The following is a 16,844-nucleotide window of genomic DNA, read 5'->3' as shown; positions in this document are numbered from 1 at the left end:
TATCACCAAAGTCTAATCACTTAGTCCCAAGTTTAATGAAGTCTTTAGGCCCAAACTTGCCATTAATTTAAATGGGAAATTAATGTGAAGTTAGAAGCCTAAATGCTTGTTGAATCAAGGCCTCCAGGCTCAATTGAGATTCCCATAGTGATCACTATAAAAAGTTCTGTTAAAGCTCAGGCTTGTGTTAATCATTTCCATATCTGTCTGTGGGCACCTACCTGGTTCATTTACAACATCTATATTATGTGTTTTAAAAGGGACTAAAAGTGATACTTTCAAGGCATCTAAGGTACACTTAGACACATAACTTTGAGTAAGATCTAAAATATATTCCAAAATCTTTCCAGTGCCTACCTTCATTTCCAAGTACATATCTACAGCAAAAGGTGGCACTAGTGATTGAAATGCCAAAATTCTATATTATACTTTCTCTCCACTTCAAAATTTTTTCTTTGGAATTTCTATCTTAAATACAACCAAGAATTTGAAGAGTTATGGCAATAATTTTTCTGACCACTCTGTCAGGTATCAGTCCAAGATGTTTGCATAATTGGCCTGTGAACCTTTCCAACAGACTGTTTTAAAGATGCTGAGGAATTCAGGAAAAAGTTGCTAGTTTTAAAGTTGTTTCACTAGCAAATCTAATCAATATAGATAGATGAATAATTAATTCTAAATAATATATCCTGGTTTGTTACTTTAATCCTACTAAGTAATTATTCAGTTTTATCTTACAGTATTCCCCAGCTCATACTAACTGGCTTGACTTAAATAATTCACTATGGGCCAAAGCTTGATTGCACTGAAGTCAATGGCAAAAATCCCATTTTCTCCAGTGACAACAGCATTTAACCCTGAGGAATTGACCTTAAGGTTAATTAAATGTTTGAGAAAACCTGAGGTGATTTATAGTTTCATGCTGAAAGCAAGAAAAATTCACAGTTTTGTTAGGTTTTGATGTAAAACAAGATAAAACCTAGTGCTCTCAAGCTGAGTTTCAGTTTCTGAGTTTCAGTTTTTATTTTCTTTTAAAATCCAAAACTCAGAGAAACTCAGGTTGAGTGAAATGCACTGCGTGGATTGCAACCTTTTTTTTTTTTTTCTCCTTAAGAACCTGCACCCCACCCTGAAAGTTTGAACACCTTTGCTTCTGCGATCTCCTTCATCCATCCTACTAATAATGAAACTCTTTATTAGAGGCTTGTTTTCATGGTGCCTTTTTACTGGAAGTATTGCAAGCAGTGCTGGGCATATTTCTTCAGTGTGCATATAAACAGTTATGAGAGAAGTAAAAAAGAAAGCCTTCTGTACACACATTTCATGGAATGAGCAGCATTAGTTAAGGAATGTTATATACTGGATTTGATTAATGAGTTTTAGGGAGATTATTTCTCAGCTTGATTCATGTGCTTAAGGACTGTAAAGTAATTTAGAATCTAATTGCAATGTTTTCCAGAATTTTATGTTGCTTACATTATCCTTACAGAATACAGAAATTCCAATCCATCCTCTACCTAGTTCTTTGATATACAGTAGCATGATTCATTTTACTAGAAGGTAGCCAGATTACACATGCAAGTATGTTATTCATTTGAAGATATTAAACTTTCTTCTGTATATTTTGATAAAAACACCCAGTATCAGTATGTTAATGTACAGATTTCTCAATGTCCACTGTATAGTTCTGCTATTTAATAAAGGCAGAGAAAGACTTTTCCACTATAATTGCATATAGAATATTAGAATTTGTATATATAAATAATGATAATTTTTCCTTTTCATTTCCTCAGCTAGTATCTATTCTGATAGAAGCTGAATATGTATCTGAGTGTGGAAAAGGCACTGCTATATGCAGAGGCAGTAGGTGGGAAGGAGAATTAAGGGAAGCATTTATCAGAAGCCATACAAAATCCAACAAACATTGAAATCATCAGAAGTTGTGACAGCGAAGAGATCAAGCTGAAAGGAAGCTGTGATGTAGAATCGAAAGTGCACAGAGTTCAAGACTTGATAACTTCATGAACTCCATGAAGGGACTCTTTCATAACAAAAAGAAGCAGGAAGAATTTAAACCAGCTCAGAGTTGCATGACTCAGCTGCTCTAACAGTGAGCTGTTCTTTGTCCTGATAGCAAAATGCTGAGTAGGAGAAAGTGCTCAAGAGCTGCTGGAACATCTCAGCTCTCTGAAGCTCTCTGTTGCTTGCCCATGCTTTAACACCACTGCTGCCTTCTTCATATGTGATAAAAGAGGTTGGATTTTTTCCTTTATTTCTCTGACCTGGAGCTGGCAGACTGAAATTATAACCACAGACCTTAAAATAGACAGAAGGAAGATTTTATCAATGAGTAAAGTGTAGACACCCACAAGAGAAAAGGTAATGAGCCCTCATCTTTTAGAGCATTGTTTTATCTCTTGTTTCTGTGTGTCTACATCTGACTGGTATTTTATATATTACTTTTTCCTGCTACAGGACTTCTGTGCTTTGCCTTGGATTACTGCCCTATGATAGGAAAAAAATATCTATTTTAAGGGAAATTTTTGGAAACCTGAACACTTAGAGAGAACTTTTCTGCCTTTAATGTCCTGGATCATGTAAAAATGAGACCAAGGTAGTTAGAGTAAACCTGCTTTTTGTAGAGACAAGAACTCTTTGCTTTCTTGACCATATGTCCACTATTTCAACTTGAAGAAGGTTAAAGTAAGAACATTTCAAAGAGTCTCTCAGAGTCACAAGTTTCTCTTTTCTCATTCTTGCTTGGGGCTGACAGGAGATTTTTTTTTTTTTTTGCCTGCTGCAAATTCCACACCTATTCTCAGAAACTTCAGTTTCCTGAATTTTTTGGGGTTTTTGGATTTTTTGGAGGGGGGTCTGTCAGTGTGCAGTATCTGCCTTGGTTTGCATGCTTGTGCTGTGCTGTGTGTCATGTATGTGTTAGGCTTGCCACAATAGATGAAGAGGGAGTTCTGACTGTTAAGAATTGATCAATGGCAAATAATGTCCTGAAAAGGAAAAGGACATCTTGATAGGGGTGAAGCATCAAAATTAGCTTCTTCATTTACAATCTGTCGAAAGCCAACAACTTTTTGCTTTTTGAAAACATCATCAGAAGATTATTTTTCTCTATTTTATTCTCTACGGTAAGCACAGATGCTACAGAGGATCTAAAACAGGCTTAAAGATTTTCCTTCCCTGAAGATAAATCATTAGTGGTATTTTTGTATAGTATCTATTGTATGATGTGAAAATGGGATGCCTCAATAAGATACAGCATAGTGATCTCACCAATTGTTATCACCAGTAATTACCACAAAATTAGGCAAGACGTAGAAGAGTAAGAATTCTTTTTCTTAGATTCTTGACAACTGAAGTAACATTACTGAGCCTCTTGAAATTTACTCTCCCTGGAATCTAAATGCTCTGTATTCCTGTCTTCCTTTTTCCTGGATTTTTTTCTCAGTTGTTATTTATGTATAGTTATTATCAGCACTAAAAACATAGCTTGCAGGTTGAAATCCACAGATTTCAAAGAATTGGAAGTTTATCTGTGCATTATTAGGTATTTGCAAGCTAGCAGTAAAAATTTTGCATATATTTGGAGATTAGGAAAGGGAAAAGAGACGACTCCCCCAGGTTTCAGCTTGTTACAATCCAGTATTGAAGCCTAAATTTGATATACACACAGTATTAGTTGGAATACAGAACTGGGCAATGTATTTCACATTATTTTACACTCCTTTCCCCAGAAAAGCAAACAAACACACTGAACCATCTTTGCATCTCTAAAAAGACATTGGGGAAACATTATATGGTTCCAGGTGTTCACTGCTAATGGCTGCACTGAATAAGGGTATAAATATTTCAAGTTTGGTTTTTTTTTCTTTATGCAGATTTGTAAATTAGTTTTCTTAGATATGTTGGTCTAAATAATTGTGAGCCAATGAAAAGACACGGGAGTATTTTTTAAAAGAATTCGTTATTGTAAGTCCCTAGACAGCATCATGCCCACAGGTGATGTTATGAAGTATCCAAACCAGAATGGAAAATTGATGAGATTTTTGGCCTTGGATAATTTAAGGACTATTTAAAAATTGTGTTATGGGAACCTTTCTACTTGCTCTGTGTCAATTGCAGGATTAAGTTGTGGCAGTTCAATAAAAAAGTATGAAAAATTCAATTTATATGAGTTTCCAGAAGAATAGTCCAGCTTCTGTTCCTTTTTTGAGTATATAAAAAATCGGATATATAAGGATTTTATGGTCCTGGGGATGGGCAGACCACAGCTGATCAGGCAGATAAATCTTTGGGTTTGATATATTACACAATGAAAGCACTAAATCTGTGAAAATCTGCCTTTTGGCCTCCAGATTTTGGCCCTCAGTACCAAGCAGCAAGTTAAAAATCTGCCAATTTTGTTGGCAGATGGGGAACCCCTCCCCATTTAGAGGTACCACAATCAAGTGGATTTTCAACTGGTGCAGCACATCTTTATTTACAAATTGTAAAGTGTGTTTTCTTCTAAAACTTTCCATGTGATACAGCTCTTTATATTATATTACACTTATAAAATCTCACCAAACCCTTATGAATTAAAAGATAATTAGTGGTTCAAAACATAGAAGACATTAGGCCAGAAGTGTCAAAAATGTCATGAAAGACCATAAATCATAGTATACTTGCATTGATCCCTCATATAGTTAGTTTTTAAATCATCTCTTTAACACCTTGTAAATGTACAAACAACTGTGAACCCAAGGGAAACTTTAATATGTTTTTTATACATATTTTAATTTCATCTCAAAGTACTGGCTGCATAAAAATTAAGTCAGACTCACAAAACCTCATTGATTTCCTCTGGATAAAACCCATCTGTCCAAACTAATTTAGAACCTTTTTGAAGCTGTAAAGTTAGTCATGCAACACTGAGGTCATTATGGACATCCTGTACTGTAGGAACTCTAGTGTAATTTTAAGAAGGTAATTTTGTTATATTTACTGTATTTAAATACAGTGCTACTTTTAAGGAACAAAAGCCTTACTGTGTAACTGTATTGAAAGTAAACCAGAAGCTGTGAAAAGTGAGATCTGTTCTTTTCCTTGTGATTAATGCACCTTACTGCCAAAATTGAAACTTCTTAACTGAGCTCATTTAATACAAAGTAAACGAATTCTGCTCTTTGGATTTGATCCGCTGGCTAAGCTCTATAGATAAGGGTCTAACAGTGAATAGCTTTCATTCTAAACAAAGGATGTTTTGATAGAAAGGTCAGAGCTAAGGTCTTTTATATTGTGATAACAGGAAAGGGAAATGACATATTAATGGCAATTCATGCCATGGTGGTCTGCTGAACATGGTGGATCCAAAAGAAAAAGAAAAAAAAAGGCTGCAGTGCTATTTTTTAAGGACATCAGTTTTTAATTGGTCTTATTTTGAATGACAATTTCTTTCATTACAGTTGGCAAGACAGCAGTGCCAAAATGTACAACACTACTACCACAGGGAAGATTGAAAAAAATTGTGCGTATTGATCTGGATTCTGCCCTCGAACATTTTGCTGCCAACCAGAATATTAAGCAGGCTTAGCCCTTGTGAGTCACACTTGTAACAAATGATGATCTGTAGCTAATTTTTATAATGTGATAGACTTTAATTACATGCTGAATCACTTGAATAGGGCAAATAAGTTTAAATTAAGAGGTTCTCACTGTGGCTCAGGACACGTACATCATGATGCATGCTTTACGTGCAGTGTTAGTGATTTGGAGAGTAAGGTTTGCATAGCAGAATAGAAAATACTGAGTTTTAAAATATTTCTGCACATTATAAAAAAATCTCTGAACTATCATCCAGGACTGATTCTACCACAGAAATCTTTGTTCTGGAATAAACAAAATGATGTGATTTGGCAAGGCAGTCACTCCAGTGAAGACACTTAAAGCAGTTATTCCACTCCCTTTCCCATCCTTCCAGCCCCCTCTCCTTGGGGCAGGCTGCTTTATCTAGAGCCAGCTGATGTTATCTCTGCCAGCAGCTTTTACATATCCACGTAGTCCAGCAATTTCATGACACAGGATGATAGTGTAGATTCCCACGTTACCTAACCAAGTCTGAATTAAGCAGCATTTCTTTTATCCTTAATAGAGTATCAGCACAGAGAACAGTAGGATCAAGTATTTGAGAAGCAGTGTAGGATGACAGCACAATAGTACATTTTTTCTGTTCATGTCTCACATCTCCAAAGGGAAAACTTCCCTTTGCTTGCTTCTCTGCCTTCTCCCTTGAGATGCATTCCCTGGTTGTCAGTCTCTTTGCATGTCAAGCTGCAGCTGAACTGGAGATGTGATCCCCTGTGACCATAGCCAAGCACTGTAACCACATTCTCCTTTTCTAAGCTACCACGGCACAAATAATGTCATTAGATTTGCTTGTAAAGGTCTGTCAGGCACTTTGATGACAGCAGATAATTCTGAAGAGCATCACATAGGAAGGATACCAGAAACCAACCCCCACCACACTCATGTCTCCTATTTAAACAACCTTCCACCCCCAGACAGAAAATTAGAACCAGGCTTGTTCCTTCAGACTGGGATGTTGCATCCCATCTCTCTGGATAGTTGTTACGAGTACACAAGCCCATGTTAGACATGCTTTGTCATGCCATGTCATGTGGAAGCAGCTCTGGGGAAGAGTTCTTTTATAAAAAAAAGCAGCACACAATTATTTAAGCTCCAGGAGAGAAATACAGGAATTTAAAAATATTGCTTACTCAGTAGAGAAAGTGTGTGCCCCTAGGTATTGTAGTGTGAAGATAGTTAAACACTCAGGTTGATGTGAGCCTGCTATTAGGCAAGAATCATTAGAATATCAAATAATTAATTCCTCCTTTCGTCCATCAGCAATCCCCTTTGTCCAGTGTCCAATTCCTTGTCTCAGTGCAACCCAGCATGAGGGCTGAATATTATTCCTCTAGGCAGTGAAAATATAAGATCTTGGACCAATCCCTTTTCCTGACCCTTGATGAAATCTCAGATCAATCTCAAGTCATGATCAACCTCCTCTCCTCATCTCCTGTCCTCCCAGCTGATAATTCTCAAATATCTCAACTATTAGGCACTGCCATCCATTCACACAGTTTACCAGCTACCCCACCAGGAAAAGAAAATATCTGCCTAAATATCTTTATATCTGATAAAGGATATCTGCTTGATGTCTTTCTACTGCTGTATTTCATCCTATTTGCCCAAAGCACATGGTGTCTCCCTGTCTTTCTAGCTGTATCTTACAGTGGTGTGGAAAACTTATTTCAAATAGTTCTTGCTTAGGTAGTCAAACACTTACTTTACCAAAGTGTGGCTGCAATGTACATGTTTAACATTTTACTCAATGACACTAAATGATACCTGAAAAAATAAGATATCAGCTAGCATTTTATTTTAGGGAAAGCTTTTAAATGAAGAAAAATCTGTATACTAGTGAAATATATGCAAGTGTATAAATGTGACATCACTTTGAAAATTTTTTAAGTTATAAAATAATAAACAGCTCTTTATGAGATAGTTAAATTTTGTTAGATTTTAATCTAGCGATGGAATGAAAACAGTTTCCCATTTTGTAGTGTGTTACCAAGTAGTAGTAACTTCTTTCAAAATCAAATTTCTCCCTTTTAATAGGTAGCTATTTAAGTACTATGGAAACAAGGCAGTAGTGTTTTCTGAAATGTTTAGGAGTTCTCTGAATTTTTTTCAGCTCTCGTTACAAATACGTAATTTTGCTCCTGCATCTGAGCAATCATGCTTCAAGAAATAAACCTGATATGATGGAGTTTTACCAGTGACAAAGTTCATGAAAATAAATTGTAACTGTTTTTTTTTTCTACTTAAAATTTGATTAGGAGAACAGCATACTTGGAAAACATGATTTGAGACGTGACTTTACTGTCAAATAACTTCTTGAATGACTGCCACAATTGCAAATTATTGTGTGGTTGTAGGTGACATCAGAGACAAGATTGCTGTGAAATTCAGTGTGTTTGTGCATGTAGTGCTTCCTTTATGTCTGTGTTCTAGAAGATGGAATAGACATCTTTGGAAGCCACGCTGCTCTTGACTGAGCTGCTAATTGTACAAGACTGATTTGGATCAATAAGCTTAAATGATGGACAATTTGTTCTTCCAGGGTTCCACTTCACTCTGTAAAATGGAGAAGAGTTCAAGCAGAGCTCAAGGGAGATGTAAGTAAAATTCTGTTACATAGAAGAGTGGATTTAGTCCTCAGACCTGGCCCTGTCACTTAGAGGTAGCAATCTTCCCTCATCAAATCACTTTGCAAGTGCAAGCTTGGATCTTCTTCAGCAGTCTTTTCTACTTGCAGAGTCTCTACTCTTAATCTTTTTCTTAATATTAAAAGAAAAAAAATCCATTAGTAAAATTAAAATGAAGGAGCAATGTGCTTGAAGAAAATGTGTCAAAAATTGTTTTATTTTTTCTGAATAATGAAAAAAAGGGTGATTTTTAACCCCATCTTATTTTTTTTGCTGTCATAGCACTCTGTAAAATTTTTGCCTTATGCTGTCCTACTCAGTGTTTAATTTTTTCTGTCTCTGAGGGGATAGCTCATCGTATAAAAGGAGAACAGATTTAAAAAATACAATTGTTCTCTGTGTTCTCCAAAAAGTCTTGTTATGCAAGGTCCTCTTCTAAAATACATCTGTCACACTCTATGAAACATTTATATGGCCTCTGCTTTCATATCTCACCATCCTAATGCTTCCCAAGATGTAGCTGTGAAACAAGAAGGTACTACTGTCTCTGTTATGGTGAGGGGAAATTAAAGTACAAAGTGCCTACGTGAATTGGCAAAATCACAAAAGAGGCCAATGGGGGAGCAGGAAATTGAATACCAGCCTTATAGCTCAGCCAGTGTGTCAGCCTTCTCTTTGAAAAGAATAAATGGTCCTGGAGCTACTCAATGGTTATTGAAATCAATATGCAAGAAATAAATAGGAGATGTTGGGGGTTTTTTTCGTAATTTTGCATCTGAGATAATGTTTATATTTCAAGTTTCAAAACTGATGTATTTCAAAGAACAAAAATAGGCAGATCAAGCAGAATGAGTAAAATATTTTATTGATATAGAATTCTGAAGAAATCAATGTAAATCAGATTCATATACTTATGTAATTTATGTGACTGTATACACACGCACACACACACACACACACATATTCTATTTCAGAAGAGTTATCTCACTTCTGACTTTATTGTTAGACATTTTCTGTCAAGGTAAGACAAAAACAAGCTCCAAATTTTTGTACAATGTCTTGCTGACAAAATATGCCTTCTTGTCCCATGTTAGTCAATACATCATGCATGTCTTACATAACTTTATTTATTAGTGTTAAATAATTGATTTCTATTTTTATTGATTTGATTCTCACAATTGAAAACCCCACCGTTTTTAGAAATAGATTCAGTATCAACTATCTTTCCAGTTTTAAACTACAAATGTACCTGCTAATATTGCATGTTCTTCAGTATCTTGACTCAACAACCTTATTTTAGTGCATCAAGGTTCTGAAATGCCAAGACTGAAACAAAAATCAAGAAGCCCAAACATGGCATATTTCCGTATGATATCCAATGCTAATTATTAGCTATGTCAAGGAGGCCTGGAGTTACAATAGTGAAGTCATTAGCCTGACTTTTTATAACCTATTCTTTAACTACACTGTAGCATTAAAGAGTCAACTACTCCCATTTTCTACTCAGGTGGAGACATTTATGACAAATAGAAATTCTGTACGTTGTGGTTTTCCTGACATTTTTCTCAGCTGTTCACTACATATTGGAAACCATGATTACTAAATTGTTTGCTAAATTCATTATAAAGTTTAATGAATTAGAGAAATATACTTTACCAAGAATTATATATATATATATATAACAAGGATGAGCCTATGTCCTAACAACAGTATTGGTGTGAAGAACAAAAGAGAATTTAGGAGTAGAGAACTTCCTACTATGAAATGAAGTGACTAGAAACAAAAGAAAAAAATCCTTACCCAGGATGTCCTATTGATGTGAAAAGAGCTTTTTTTCCAGTGTCATGTAGCTCAATCCATCTATTTTTATGCTTCTTCAGATTTGTTTACTAAAAAATATGAATTTTAAGGCTCTTTAAAATACTAAGAATCCTTCTGAATCAGTTTATTCTGTTCTTATACACCTTAACTTTTGAGACATTATGTGAAAATTTTACATGTTGAGTTACTGCTGTAAATTGAGAATTCATTTTCCAACTAAGCAGAGCCTTTTTAGTGTTGCAAAATACCAGTAACTTTAGCAGCCACGTATATCTGATGTCAAGAAAAAGGAAGAGGATTAGGAGTTGGAATAATTAGTATTGGAAACTAATCTTTATTCTGAGTTCTGGAGGAAATGAATGGGTGAGTTTTTGAGAGAGACTTTTAATCACTCCTTTTATAAATAGTGAGTCTCTTCACCTCCTCTGCTTAAAAACTTTTTTTTTTTCTTTTTAGACATTTCCTTTTCATTCAGACTTTGAACTGGTTCTTCTGGTCCTAGCAATGGACATTTTAAACACACAAATAAAATCTAATGTCTTTGAAAAAAACCCTGAATGGGAAACAACAATTCCTTTGACAAAATGTGTGATACTCACTGTATGGTTTAGAACAAAATTAGTGTGTGCAATGGACATCACCCCAGCCCAGTGCCAGAGAATGAACCAGCAACCCCTGAAGCAAAATTCATGACTTTTTAAAAACTTTAACAAAGTGCTGTAACAAATTGGATTTTTGAATTAGGTTTGTAAGGGATACATCAGAATTGCCTGAGCCTTAGAGCTCAGTAAATTGTTCGGCTCCATGGTAAGAAACTTGGATAGAGGATGGAAAGGGTATGATAGAACATAACAAATTTAGGTCATTTCTGACATTCAGAATGATGAGCAGCTCAGTGGTAGCTGCTTAAGTACCATTCAGTTTTATTTTATCTTAAAAAGGCAACCTATATCTGATACCAGCAACTTGGCATCATCACTGATAATACATTGATCTATACATGGTGAGAAATTCCCAGAAATGGTTTAATGATGGTTTAACACAAAAATGAGGATGTGTCAGAGCTTTTAGAAATGTATGTAAATTTTGAACTACTCAATTTTCAATCTACAAATATTTTTATTTACAGGAATTATTCCATCTGCCAATGTGCTAGAAATATAGTTAATATAGTTACTTTTTCCCCTCAGTGCTATTTATCTCATTGTAATAAAGCAGCTCTTCCACCCCTACAGATCAGCACTGATATCATATCACTGGTAATAGAAGGTACTTCTGAATCATATGGAAGATCAGTATAATCAAAAATCAATGATCTAAACTGAGGAGGCTGGTTGTTCTATAATGTGGTTTATGTAATTTGATAATGCCAATCCTAATGGAGTTAAATATAATCCATCGAAATTTCAGGATGCAAGGGTCAATAGGGAGTGCAATGCTTCACTTCCCAGCAATTACCACTTATTACTGGGGCAGTGCTTTTGCTTTGCTGTTCTGCTTGCCTCAATAAATAATATTTGGAGACCCTGCAGCTGCAGTCAATAGAGTACAGTTTTATTGTCACAGCTTCATAGTCAGATCAATACCAACTCTTCTGAGACATGGGAGAGAACCACCACACAGCAGTCTAATGAAACCATGTGTTTTTATGATTCTGAAATTATACATTTTATTCATTGCTCATGCTTAATGTCACTGTTGCTTTTAATAGGCCCCTTTTGACTAAACTTTTATGTGTCCTTCACATGACATTTATGTGTACAAAGAAAGGGAATTTGTGTTCTTAAAATGAGTTATAGTGAACGAAAATTGCAAACATTTCCTGATTTTTTTGTCATGTCGAGTTCAGTTACAACATTTCCCTACACTGCTGTTGCAGGGTTTGAGAATAAACTAGAAAATAATAAAAGTGTCTAAGTGGACCTCATGCTGCCATTTAAAATCCACTGAAGCACAATGTAAACTTCACTCAGGAGTGTGATTCTGCATTGGTTGAAAAACCACGATTATTTTAAAATATGTCCAAATATTATCTGCATCTTTATGAAAATTTACATGTAACAGCTTACTCTGAAAACATTGGACTCAGTTTGGCTGTGCAGTTCAAAAGATTTAAAGGAAGAAGTTCCTTCAAAGGAACCTGGGCTCGATTCAGGAAGATTTAAGATGCAAGTTAAAGTCTCTTGTGTGAACACCAGTAGTGATGTGAATAAGCATCAGGGAGTAGCTTCATTCCACAAAAATAATTTTCTTTACAATTATTTTTTCAACTATTACTTGTATTTTTTACATCTCATGCCAGTGATGATTTGTCACAGGATGATAGAAATAAGGTGATCAGTCATTTCCATTGGGTTAACATAGACTTCTTTCAAGGAATGCTTTGGAAACACCAAAAGCTCAATTTTTGCTGCTGTTAAAAATCCCAGAAGATGTATAGACACTGAAAGTCTGTTCAATGATTTAAAGTCAGGTAAAAAAGGTGAGGAAGAATTTCAACATTTCTTTAAAACAGAGCCCCTCTTTCCAACACCTTCAGGAGGGAGTTTTCCTTTGCAGTAGCGTAAATATTTATAACACTCACCACCACCTGCACAATCATCCCCATAAACTGATATGCTCCCATAACTACTGGTAATGAAATGTGTTTTACACTACAAGCCTTTGGCAATGTGTCTGTGCAGCACAGACTTTATCAAAACAAGAGCACCAGCAAGCTCCAGCCACTGCTGTGGCACAGCCACTGGCTATTTTGAGGTGTTTTCTTTCCCAAACACGCATCCCACGTGCACATATACATGTACACAAAACTAGAGGAAGCAGTGTTGCTGCCTTAGAAATGGAGTCTTGGGATTCCGTTTTTATTCCTATTTTTTCCCCACTGATTTATTGTCAAACTTTTGGGAACTTTATCTGAGGTTGAAAAACAGGATATTGATACCTGATTATTTTCTCTGCTTTGAGATTAATGAATGAAAAATGGCATGCGTGATGTAAACACGTTGTGAATAACATTTATATGTGTCCATCTTTTAAATAACTATTTTGGAGCAGAAAATGTATAGTTACCTCATTTTAGAATAACAATGATTGTTCTGTTTGGGATACCTAAGTTACCAAAGCAAAATTACTTAGCTACTTCAGTGACAATTTGGGACAGCTTCCAACTTTTAATGATTCTAGAACAATTATGAATTTGATAATAATGTCAAACCAGGCAAATTAAAGTTAGTAAATATCTTAATTTCAAAACTCTCCAAAAGGTATAGTTACTTAGAATCATGTCTGAGATCCAAAATTTTGTTTATCGTGTCTGAGCAATCTTTGTGGATTTTTTTGGTCTTTATCCAGATTCATATAGTTTCAAAACCTTATAAAGGAATAAGTCAGATAGAGTTCCAGATTTGCAATAAAATTTTGGCAGAAGAGACATTCATCTTTATGTCCGACAGTAAAAATCCTCTCATTGTATATGTATATATAAAAAGGCAGCTAGTTTTGCGCACTGAGGACATAATCTGGATAAAGACCATGCAATAATAAAAGCTGAATACAATAGAAGTCTCTTCCACTGATTGCAGTGGATATTGGATAGGGCCCTAAAGGAAAATGAAGGCACTTATCCAATGAAGCACTTAAACATGAGAATAGTCTCAGTTAAATCTCATTGAAAACCTCTTAGTTTTGATTTCAGCAGGATTATTTTCAGGATGAGCAACGACTCTATGATCAGGGATAACAGAGCAAGGCCTCTGGTGCCATACACCTGGAGCAGACCTTTGTGCCCAGGAATGCAGAGTCTGCTCCTCATCTCTGAGCAGCTGCAGTGGCTGAGGCAGAGCTGAGGAGGAGCTGCCCAGCCAGGGCATGGGGTGAGTGTCACACATCCCTTCCCAGGAAGGACTGGTCCCTCTGCTGCATCCTGCACAGGGTGCAGCTGTTCCCAGCCTCCCCCCACCCCGTTGGTTCTGCTGCTGAGCCCTTGGGCCATTCAGACAGCTGCTTATTCCATGCCAAAGAGCACCCAAGAAATTTAAATGTGGGACTTCTCCCAAATGTAGACCTTCAGACCATCTTTGTAACAATTCTCTGAGTACATGATAGAGAAGTTTTGTTTCATATAACAAGTTGTATTTTAGAAAGATCACACATGATGGCAGATGGGAGGATATTGTTTAGTTATGAATTTGTAAAGGTGAACAAGAAAGCATAGCTTATCCCAACATAAAAATAGTCCATACTGTAAAATCTAAGAGTAGAATATTATTGTAAATTTAAAGGAATATTTTCTTAAAGAATACACCAAGTTATTCCTTAGTTATCAAGAGAAGTGCACATAGTATGTGTAGAGATTAAAACTATGCAGTACATTCTCTTTAAATTGTCAGATGTAGGCATTGATTATTCAGTGAAAATATAACAGCTAGAAAAGTTCTGTGCTTTGACAGTCCTTGTGTCCTTGACCTACAAATCTTACAGGTGGAAGAAACATAAAATGAGATCCCATATTAATTGCTGAGAAGAATCCAACAGCAGAACAGGTACATTTCTGTGTGATTTTTATAATGAATCACTTGACAAATGAGATGACTGTTGTGTATGGAAGTTGTACCAGTATTTTTTCCTAATAGAAACATTTTTAGGTGGAGACATGCTCATATATTTTATGATGAAATGGTATTGAAAATGGCTATGCCTTGGGAAATGAATGGAATCTTATATTGTCACTGAACATACTGAAAGTCAGTAAGGACTATAAGTTAACTCCTTATGGTTCTCATTTGGAATGTGTCAAAGCATCACTAGAACTAGATAATTCATTACAATCCAGTGCAGTTAAGCGCCTCATAAAGTTAATATTCAGCACTTGTATTTTCAGCACTTTTACTTCAGTCAGTTTTTAGGCATGTTGTTTAATCCAAACTGGTGTTGACACAATTATTTCATTTTGCCCTGTGTCAGTGTGAGATAGTAATATTTTTCTTTATTAAATGTTTTCCTAAAGTCACAGCATTTAGTCATGTTACAGCATAACAGAACAACTGAAAACACACCGTTCCCATGGGGGAGCACATGGCATTTATGAAAGGACCAGAACTTTCAGGCCTTTTTCTTAGTCTTCCAAGAAATAATATCTCTCTTCTGCTTTACAAAAAAATGCAATATGGGACTGGGGAAAAATTCTTTTTTTTTAATAGTTATTCAATTTATGTTTTGCTGTGTAAGGGATTTACAGATTTTCCATGCTTTTCTTAATAGACACCAGAAAATAGGCTGCAGTTTTCCTCTTATTTACCCATACAGTACATAGAAGACAAGAAAATACCATCATACCAGTAAGTGTCTAAGTTATTTGCTACTGTCTTACCTTTCTTCCTCAAAATGAAAATATTTTGACAATGAAGTGGTATCCAGGTTTCCTAGATTTTGTTTTAGTGATTGCTACCACAATCCGCTTCATCATTTTCCCTGTAAAACTGTAAACCCCCCCCACAAACTTCCTTTTAAAAACAGGCAATGGTTCTGATCTTTATATAGTCTTTTTATGATGCAAACATTGAAAAAAAGAGAATATCTTATTATTTATTAAAGACTAGCATATTATTTAATTTAGATGAAAAGAGTGACTAACAGTGTTATAGAAGTAACCATGGTGTAAAAATATGTGTGGGAATATTTCTAGTAAGAGGAAATTCTTTTCTTTGGCACTTTTGGTTTAAATTACTGTAGTTTTCCATTTTATCAATTGGCCTAAAAAAAGACTTCCTAAAAATCATATTATGAAGAATTAATAGTATAATAATGATGATAAAGTATCTTTGAATTTTTTTTATCTAGAATTGTGTAAAATTGTGATGTTTGAAAAGAAATAGAATTATAATATTATCTAAAGTCCATTGCAATTATTACTTGAAGTCACAGACAATTACATATGATTTGAGGGTGTGCAGTTACACCAGTTCTGGAATTAATTCACGCATTGGTTGTTTTATGTATACTTTGCGATTCTGTTCAGTGTCACAAAATATATTGAAAACTCTTAACACCTTTTAAAACTCGATTCACTTCTGATGCAATAACAGAGATTGGTCCAATAAAGTAGAATGAAAATCTATTTGTGAACCTTTTTGCTGAAGTATATTAAAAAAAAATCTCCTGTTATTTGAGCTTACCTTATAAAATGTTTACATGCCATTAAATAGTACTAACATCTCCTGTGTAAATTAAATGGGCTGTGATGTTCCCTATGTCCTAAAGAGCAGTAGTACTTTAGGCTATAAAAATACCTTCATGTAATAAATCAAATGCTCTGCTCCTAAAACTGGAATTATAAAAATAAAGGGACAAAATCCCAGCCTAATTAGCTTGTCTGTACAAGCATTGCTTTGCAAGCACTATAAACAAAAGTATGTTTAAACTGCACTAGTTCCGACCACTCAGCATATTTTAAGAGCTAGTACCTGGTGCAGAAGGGAAAATTTACTTGTCAGAATAATTTTAAGAAATAATTTTAAAGTATGTGTGCTAGTTTGTTAAAGATTCTCCCATCTATGTAAATAAAAGGTAGTGGGTAACACGTTTTGACAGTATAGAATTTTGACACTGTGCTCTAAATTCAGAGGGGAGGCAGGGACTTGAAGTTGATCCCTTTAATACTAACTTAAAATATTTGCTTTCATCCATTTACTGATGTGTATGTGTAAGACAGCCTAACCTGGCATGAAGGCAGGTACAAATGTTAGTCTGAACTAGAAACCT

The sequence above is a fragment of the Melospiza melodia genome, chromosome 13 (genome assembly GCF_035770615.1).
Source record: "Melospiza melodia melodia isolate bMelMel2 chromosome 13, bMelMel2.pri, whole genome shotgun sequence".
NCBI classification, from domain to species: domain Eukaryota; kingdom Metazoa; phylum Chordata; class Aves; order Passeriformes; family Passerellidae; genus Melospiza; species Melospiza melodia.
This window is presented reverse-complemented; position numbering follows the sequence as displayed.